Genomic DNA, 9,670 nt, shown 5'->3' with positions numbered 1-9,670 from the left:
CTACTGGTATACAGTGCCATTGTCTGACTGGGAATTCAAAGAATATATTGGGAATACAAATACCCTCATTTCTTGCTACTGCCATATAGTGCCAGTGTCTGACTGGGAATTCAAAGAATATATTGGGGTTACGTGCACCCACAATTTTTACTACTGGTATACAGTGCCATTGTCTGACTGGGAATTCAAAGAATATATTGGGGTTATAAATACCCTCATTTCTTGCTACTGCCATATAGTGCCAGTTTCTGACTGGTAATTCAAAGAATATATTGGGGTTACGTGCACCCACAATTTTTACTACTGGTATACAGTGCCATTGTTTGACTGGGAATTCAAAGAGTATATTGGGAATACAAATACCCTCATTTCTTGCTACTGCCATATAGTGCCAGTTTCTGACTGGGAATTCAAAGAATATATTGGGGTTACGTGCACCCACAATTTTTACTACTGGTATACAGTGCCATTGTCTGACTGGGAATTCAAAGAATATATTGGGGTTATAAATACCCTCATTTCTTGCTACTGCCATATAGTGCCAGTTTCTGACTGGTAATTCAAAGAATATATTGGGGTTACGTGCACCCACAATTTTTACTACTGGTATACAGTGCCATTGTCTGACTGGGAATTCAAAGAGTATATTGGGAATACAAATACCCTCATTTCTTGCTACTGCCATATAGTGCCAGTTTCTGACTGGTAATTCAAAGAATATATTGGGGTTATGTGCACCCACAATTTTTACTACTGGTATACAGTGCCATTGTCTGACTGGGAATTCAAAGAATATATTGGGGTTATAAATACCCTCATTTCTTGCTACTGCCATATAGTGCCAGTTTCTGACTGGTAATTCAAAGAATATATTGGGGTTACGTGCACCCACAATTTTTACTACTGGTATACAGTGCCATTGTCTGACTGGGAATTCAAAGAGTATATTGGGAATACAAATACCCTCATTTCTTGCTACTGCCATATAGTGCCAGTTTCTGACTGGTAATTCAAAGAATATATTGGGGTTACGTGCACCCACAATTTTTACTACTGGTATACAGTGCCATTGTCTGACTGGGAATTCAAAGAATATATTGGGGTTATAAATACCCTCATTTCTTGCTACTGCCATATAGTGCCAGTGTCTGACTGGGAATTCAAAGAATATATTGGGGTTACGTGCACCCACAATTTTTACTACTGGTATACAGTGCCAATTTCTAACTAGGAATTCAAAATGCGCAAGGCTCCCGGAAAGGGACGTGGACGAGGCCGTGGGCAAGGTCGGGGGAATGGTTCTGGGGAGCAAGGTAGCAGTGAAGCCACAGGGCGTCCCGTGCCTACTCCTGTGGGGCAGCAAGCATTGCGCCACTCCACAGTGCCAGGGTTGCTTGCCACATTAACTAAACTGCAGGGTACAAACCTTAGTAGGCCCGAGAACCAGGAACAGGTCTTGCAATGGCTGTCAGAGAACGCTTACAGCACATTGTCCAGCAGCCAGTCAGACTCTGCCTCCTCTCCTCCTATTACCCAACAGTCTTGTCTTCCTTCCTCCCAAAATTCCGAAGCTTTACAGAACAATAACCCAAACTGTCCCTGCTCCCCAGAGCTGTTCTCCGCTCCTTTCATTGTCCCTCAACCTGCCTCTCCACGTCACGATTCCACGAACCTAACAGAGGAGCATCTGTGTCCAGATGCTCAAACACTAGAGTCTCCTCCATCTCCGTTCGATTTGGTGGTGGATGACCAGCAACCCACCCTCATCGACGATGATGTGACGCAGTTGCCGTCAGGGCATCCAGTTGACCGGCGCATTGTGCGGGAGGAGGAGATGAGACAGGAGTTGGAAGAGGAAGTGGTGGATGATGAGGACACTGACCCGACCTGGACAGGGGGGATGTCAAGCGGGGAAAGTAGTGTGGATGTTGAGGCAGGTGCAGCACCAAAAAGGGTAGCTAGAGGCAGAGGCAGAGGTCAGCAGCTTAGGCGAAGCCAGGCCACACCCGGAATCTCCCAAGATGTTCCAGTTCGTACCCAGCCCCGAAAAACTCCCACCTCGAGGGCACGTTTCTCGAAGGTGTGGAGTTTTTTCAAGGAATGCGCCGAGGACAGATATAGTGTTGTCTGCACAATTTGCCTCTCGAAATTGATTAGGGGCTCTGAGAAGAGCAACCTGTCCACCACTTCAATGCGCCGTCATTTGGAATCCAAGCACTGGAATCAGTGGCAGGCAGCAACGGCAGGACAAAGGCCGCCTGCCGTTCACGCCACTGCCACTGCCTCTGCCACTGCCTCTGCCTCTGCCACTGCCACTGCTGACTGTGCTGGCGATGCACTCCAGAGGACGAGCCAGGACACCACTTCATCTGCCTCCGCCACTTTGTTGACTTCTACCTCATCCTCCCCTGGTCCTGTCTTATCTCCTTCTCCTGCACCATCAAAGGCACCATCAGGCGTTTCTTTACAACAACCCACCATCTCTCAGACATTGGAGCGGCGGCAGAAATACACTGCTAACCACCCACACGCGCAAGCCTTGAACGCCAACATCGCTAAACTGCTGGCCCAGGAGATGTTGGCGTTCCGGCTTGTTGAAACTCCCGCCTTCCTGGACCTGATGGCAACTGCGGCACCTCGCTATGCCGTCCCTAGCCGTCACTACTTCTCCCGGTGTGCCGTCCCCGCCTTGCACCAGCACGTGTCACTCAACATCAGGCGGGCCCTTAGTTCCGCGCTTTGCACAAAGGTCCACTTGACCACCGACGCGTGGACAAGTGCATGCGGACAGGGACGCTACATTTCACTGACGGCACACTGGGTGAATGTAGTTGAGGCTGGGACTGCTTCCCAAACTGGCCCGGTGTACCTCGTCTCCCCGCCTAACATTCCTGGCAGGGACACGAGAAGAACACCCCCCTCCTCCTCCTCCTCTACCGCCTCCTCCTCCGCCACCGCCTCCTCCTCCGCCACCGCCTCCTCCTCCGCTGTTAGATTGACCCCAGCTACGAGTTGGAAACGTTGCAGCACTGGCGTTGGTAGACGTCAGCAGGCTGTGCTGAAGCTGATCAGCTTGGGGGACAGACAGCACACTGCCTCCGAGGTGAGGGATGCCCTCCTCGATGAGACGGCAATATGGTTTGAGCCGCTGCACCTGGGCCCAGGCATGGTCGTTTGTGATAACGGCCGGAACCTGGTAGCAGCTCTGGAGCTTGCCGGACTCCAACATGTTCCATGCCTGGCCCACGTCTTCAACCTAGTGGTGCAACGTTTCCTAAAGAGCTACCCCAATGTTCCAGAGCTACTGGTGAAAGTGCGGCGCATGTGCACCCACTTTCGCAAGTCGACAGTAGCCGCTGCTAGCTTAAAATCTCTCCAGCAACGCCTGCATGTGCCACAACACCGGCTTTTGTGCGACGTCCCCACACGCTGGAACTCAACGTTTCAGATGTTGAATAGAGTGGTTGAGCAGCAGAGACCTTTGATGGAATACCAGCTACAAAACCCTAGGGTGCCACAAAGTCAGCTGCCTCAGTTTCACATCCATGAGTGGCCATGGATGAGAGACCTTTGTGACATCCTACGGGTCTTTGAGGAGTCCACAAGGAGGGTGAGCTCTGAGGATGCGATGGTGAGCCTTACAATCCCGCTCTTGTGTGTTCTGAGAGAATCCCTGATTGACATCAGGGATAACTCAGATCACACAGAGGAGTTAGGGATAGCATCCGATCCGTCACAGCTGGAGAGTAGGTCCACACATCTGTCCGCTTCACTGCGTTTAATGGAGGAGGAGGAGGAGGAAGAAGAGTTGTCCGATGATGTGATGGTGATACAGGAGGCTTCCGGGCAACTTCGAATCGTCCCATTGTTGCAGCGCGGATGGGTAGACATGGAGGATGAGGAGGAAATGGAGATTGAACTTTCCGGTGGGGCCAGAGGAGTCATGCCAACTAACACTGTGGCAGACATGGCTGAGTTCATGTTGGGGTGCTTTACAACCGACAAGCGTATTGTCAAAATCATGGAGGACAACCAGTACTGGATCTTTGCTATCCTTGACCCCCGGTATAAAAACAACATCTCGTCTTTTATTCCGGTAGAGGGGAGGGCCAATCGCATCAATGCTTGCCACAGGCAATTGGTGCAGAATATGATGGAGATGTTTCCAGCATGTGACGTTGGCGGCAGGGAGGGCAGTTCCTCCAGTAGGCAACCAAGTTCTCACCGGTCCACACAAACGAGGGGCACACTGTCTAAGGTCTGGGACACCTTGATGGCACCCCCTCGCCAAAGTGCCGCCACGGAGGGTCCTAGTGTCACCAGGCGTGAGAAGTATAGGCGCATGTTGCGGGAATACCTTTCCGACCACAGCCCTGTCCTCTCCGACCCCTCTGCGCCCTACACGTATTGGGTGTCGAAGTTGGACCTGTGGCTTGAACTTGCCCTATATGCCTTGGAGGTGCTGTCCTGTCCTGCCGCCAGCGTCCTATCTGAGAGGGTGTTCAGTGCAGCCGGTGGCATCATCACTGACAAGCGCACCCGTCTGTCAGCTGAGAGTGCCGACCGGCTCACTTTGATAAAAATGAACCACCACTGGATAGAGCCTTCATTTTTGTGCCCACCTGTGTAAAGCACCCCAACATGAAACTCCATGTCTGTACTCAACCTCTCCAATTCCTCCGCATCCTCATACTCATCCACCATAAGCGTTGCACAATTCTGCTAATACTAGGCTCCCTCCAACATGATTTCCCCCAACTCTGCTGGTTAGAGGCTCCCTCCACCCTGATTTCCACCAACTCTGCTGGTTAGAGGCTCCCTCCACCCTGCTTTCCCACAACTCTGCTGGTTAGAGGCTCCTTCCACCATGAATTTGCCCAAACTGGGCTGTTTAGAGGCTCCCTCCACCATGAATTGGTCCAAACTGGGCTGGTTAGAGGCTCCCTCCACCATTAATTGGTCCAAACTGGGCTGGTTAGAGGCTCCCTCCACCATGAATTTGCCCAAACTGGGCTGTTTAGAGGCTCCCTCCACCATGAATTTGCCCAAACTGGGCTGTTTAGAGGCTCCCTCCACCATGAATTGGTCCAAACTGGGTTTTTTAGAGGCTCCCTCCACCATGAATTGGTCCAAACTGGGCTGGTTAGAGGCTCCCTCCACCATGAATTGGTCCAAACTGGGGTGGTTAGAGGCTCCCTCCACCATTAATTGGTCCAAACTGGGCTGGTTAGAGGCTCCCTCCACCATTAATTGGTCCAAACTGGGCTGGTTAGAGGCCCCCTCCACCATTAATTGGTCCAAACTGGGCTGTTTAGAGGCTCCCTCCACCATGAATTGGTCCAAACTGGGTTTTTTAGAGGCTCCCTCCACCATGAATTGGTCCAAACTGGGCTGGTTAGAGGCTCCCTCCACCATGAATTGGTCCAAACTGGGGTGGTTAGAGGCTCCCTCCACCATTAATTGGTCCAAACTGGGCTGGTTAGAGGCTCCCTCCACCATTAATTGGTCCAAACTGGGCTGGTTAGAGGCTCCCTCCACCATGAATTTGCCCAAACTGGGCTGTTTAGAGGCTCCCTCCACCATGAATTTGCCCAAACTGGGCTGGTTAGAGGCTCCCTCCACCATGAATTGGTCCAAACTGGGGTTTTTAGAGGCTCCCTCCACCATGAATTGGTCCAAACTTGGCTGTTTAGAGGCTCCCTCCACCATGAATTGGTCCAAACTGGGGTGGTTAGAGGCTCCCTCCACCATTAATTGGTCCAAACTGGGCTGGTTAGAGGCTCCCTCCACCATTAATTGGTCCAAACTGGGCTGGTTAGAGGCTCCCTCCACCATGAATTTGCCCAAACTGGGCTGTTTAGAGGCTCCCTCCACCATGAATTTGCCCAAACTGGGCTGGTTAGAGGCTCCCTCCACCATGAATTGGTCCAAACGGGTTTTTAGAGGCTCCCTTCACCATGAATTGGTCCAAACTTGGCTGTTTAGAGGCTCCCTCCACCATGAATTGGTCCAAACTGGGGTGGTTAGAGGCTCCCTCCACCATTAATTGGTCCAAACTGGGCTGGTTAGAGGCTCCCTCCACCATTAATTGGTCCAAACTGGGCTGGTTAGAGGCTCCCTCCACCATGAATTGGTCCAAACTGGGGTTTTTAGAGGCTCCCTCCACCATGAATTGGTCCAAACTTGGCTGTTTAGAGGCTCCCTCCACCATTAATTGGTCCAAACTGGGCTGGTTAGAGGCTCCCTCCACCATGAATTGGTCCAAACTGGGTTTTTTAGAGGCTCCCTCCACCATGAATTTGCCCAAACTGGGCTGTTTAGAGGCTCCCTCCACCATGAATTGGTCCAAACTGGGTTTTTTAGAGGCTCCCTCCACCATGAATTGGTCCAAACTGGGCTGGTTAGAGGCTCCCTCCACCATTAATTGGTCCAAACTGGGCTGGTTAGAGGCTCCCTCCACCATGAATTGGTCCAAACTGGGCTGGTTAGAGGCTCCCTCCACCATTAATTGGTCCAAACTGGGCTGGTTAGAGGCTCCCTCCACCATTAATTGGTCCAAACTGGGCTGGTTAGAGGCTCCCTCCACCATGAATTTGCCCAAACTGGGCTGTTTAGAGGCTCCCTCCACCATGAATTTGCCCAAACTGGGCTGGTTAGAGGCTCCCTCCACCATGAATTGGTCCAAACGGGTTTTTAGAGGCTCCCTTCACCAAGAATTGGTCCAAACTTGGCTGTTTAGAGGCTCCCTCCACCATGAATTGGTCCAAACTGGGTTTTTTAGAGGCTCCCTCCACCATGAATTTGCCCAAACTGGGCTGTTTAGAGGCTCCCTCCACCATGAATTTGCCCAAACTGGGCTGGTTAGAGGCTCCCTCCACCATGAATTGGTCCAAACTGGGGTTTTTAGAGGCTCCCTCCACCATGAATTGGTCCAAACTTGGCTGTTTAGAGGCTCCCTCCACCATGAATTGGTCCAAACTGGGGTGGTTAGAGGCTCCCTCCACCATTAATTGGTCCAAACTGGGCTGGTTAGAGGCTCCCTCCACCATGAATTGGTCCAAACTGGGTTTTTTAGAGGCTCCCTCCACCATGAATTTGCCCAAACTGGGCTGTTTAGAGGCTCCCTCCACCATGAATTGGTCCAAACTGGGCTGGTTAGAGGCTCCCTCCACCATGAATTTCCCAAAACTTGGCTGTTTAGAGGCTCCCTCCACCATTAATTGGTCCAAACTGGGCTGGTTAGAGGCTCCCTCCACCATGAATTGGTCCAAACTGGGGTTTTTAGAGGCTCCCTCCACCATGAATTGGTCCAAACTTGGCTGTTTAGAGGCTCCCTCCACCATGAATTGGTCCAAACTGGGGTGGTTAGAGGCTCCCTCCACCATTAATTGGTCCAAACTGGGCTGGTTAGAGGCTCCCTCCACCATTAATTGGTCCAAACTGGGCTGGTTAGAGGCTCCCTCCACCATGAATTTGCCCAAACTGGGCTGTTTAGAGGCTCCCTCCACCATGAATTTGCCCAAACTGGGCTGGTTAGAGGCTCCCTCCACCATGAATTGGTCCAAACGGGTTTTTAGAGGCTCCCTTCACCATGAATTGGTCCAAACTTGGCTGTTTAGAGGCTCCCTCCACCATGAATTGGTCCAAACTGGGGTGGTTAGAGGCTCCCTCCACCATTAATTGGTCCAAACTGGGCTGGTTAGAGGCTCCCTCCACCATTAATTGGTCCAAACTGGGCTGGTTAGAGGCTCCCTCCACCATGAATTGGTCCAAACTGGGGTTTTTAGAGGCTCCCTCCACCATGAATTGGTCCAAACTTGGCTGTTTAGAGGCTCCCTCCACCATTAATTGGTCCAAACTGGGCTGGTTAGAGGCTCCCTCCACCATGAATTGGTCCAAACTGGGTTTTTTAGAGGCTCCCTCCACCATGAATTTGCCCAAACTGGGCTGTTTAGAGGCTCCCTCCACCATGAATTGGTCCAAACTGGGTTTTTTAGAGGCTCCCTCCACCATGAATTGGTCCAAACTGGGCTGGTTAGAGGCTCCCTCCACCATGAATTGGTCCAAACTGGGGTGGTTAGAGGCTCCCTCCACCATTAATTGGTCCAAACTGGGCTGGTTAGAGGCTCCCTCCACCATTAATTGGTCCAAACTGGGCTGGTTAGAGGCTCCCTCCACCATTAATTGGTCCAAACTGGGCTGGTTAGAGGCTCCCTCCACCATGAATTTGCCCAAACTGGGCTGTTTAGAGGCTCCCTCCACCATGAATTTGCCCAAACTGGGCTGGTTAGAGGCTCCCTCCACCATGAATTGGTCCAAACTGGGGTTTTTAGAGGCTCCCTCCACCATGAATTGGTCCAAACTTGGCTGTTTAGAGGCTCCCTCCACCATTAATTGGTCCAAACTGGGCTGGTTAGAGGCTCCCTCCACCATGAATTGGTCCAAACTGGGTTTTTTAGAGGCTCCCTCCACCATGAATTTGCCCAAACTGGGCTGTTTAGAGGCTCCCTCCACCATGAATTGGTCCAAACTGGGGTGGTTAGAGGCTCCCTCCACCATTAATTGGTCCAAACTGGGCTGGTTAGAGGCTCCCTCCACCATTAATTGGTCCAAACTGGGCTGGTTAGAGGCTCCCTCCACCATGAATTTGCCCAAACTGGGCTGGTTAGAGGCTCCCTCCACCATGAATTGGTCCAAACTGGGTTTTTTAGAGGCTCCCTCCACCATGAATTTGCCCAAACTGGGCTGGTTAGAGGCTCCCTCCACCATGAATTGGTCCAAACTGGGGTTTTTAGAGGCTCCCTCCACCATGAATTTGCCCAAACTCTGCTGGTTAGAGGCTCAATCCACCCTGATTTTCAAAACAAATGTTGGTGCCAACCTCAACTTACTACAAGGGCCAAATTCACTGCTGGTGACAAGCTCTCCTCACTGCAAGTGCCAAATACACATGTTTCAAGGTGTTTTCCTACTGTCAGAGAGGTGGTATTGAGTGTGTAAAGTGTGTAGTTGTTAGGCTGTGATGTTGGGGTAATAGAGGGTCTTTGGTGTGTTAGATGCCCCCAGACATGCTTCCCCTGCTGTCCCAGTGTCATTCCAGAGGTGTTGGCATCATTTCCTGGGGTGTCATAGTGGACTTGGTGACCCTCCAGACACGGATTTGGGTTTCCCCCTTAACGAGTTTATGTTCCCCATAGACTATAATGGGGTTCGAAACCCGTTCGAACACACGAACATTGAGCGGCTGTTCGAATCGAATTTCGAACCTCGAACATTTTAGTGTTCGCTCATCTCTAATCTGATCCCATGGCGGTACCACTACAATAGATTTAAATCCACTTCCTGGAATAATAGGTTTTTTAGCCAAATAAATCATTGTTTTTGCATGTTTATGGTGTTTTATTGGATATTAGTGGTATTTCTGAACAATGTTGAATGTTGAGTATCCTACACTATGTTTTATAGATAGGTTCCTAGGAGTCCTAAGAGTGTTCTACACTATGTTTTATAGATAGGTTCCTAGGAGTCCTAAGAGTATTCTACACTATGTTTTATAGATAGGTTCCTAGGAGTCCTAAGAGTATTCTACACTATGTTTTATAGATAGGTTCCTAGGAGTCCTAAGAGTGTTCTACACTATGTTTTATAGATAGGTTCCTAGGAGTCCTAA

This window comes from Leptodactylus fuscus, chromosome 6 (assembly GCF_031893055.1).
Source record: "Leptodactylus fuscus isolate aLepFus1 chromosome 6, aLepFus1.hap2, whole genome shotgun sequence".
Lineage (NCBI taxonomy): Eukaryota > Metazoa > Chordata > Amphibia > Anura > Leptodactylidae > Leptodactylus > Leptodactylus fuscus.
This window is presented reverse-complemented; position numbering follows the sequence as displayed.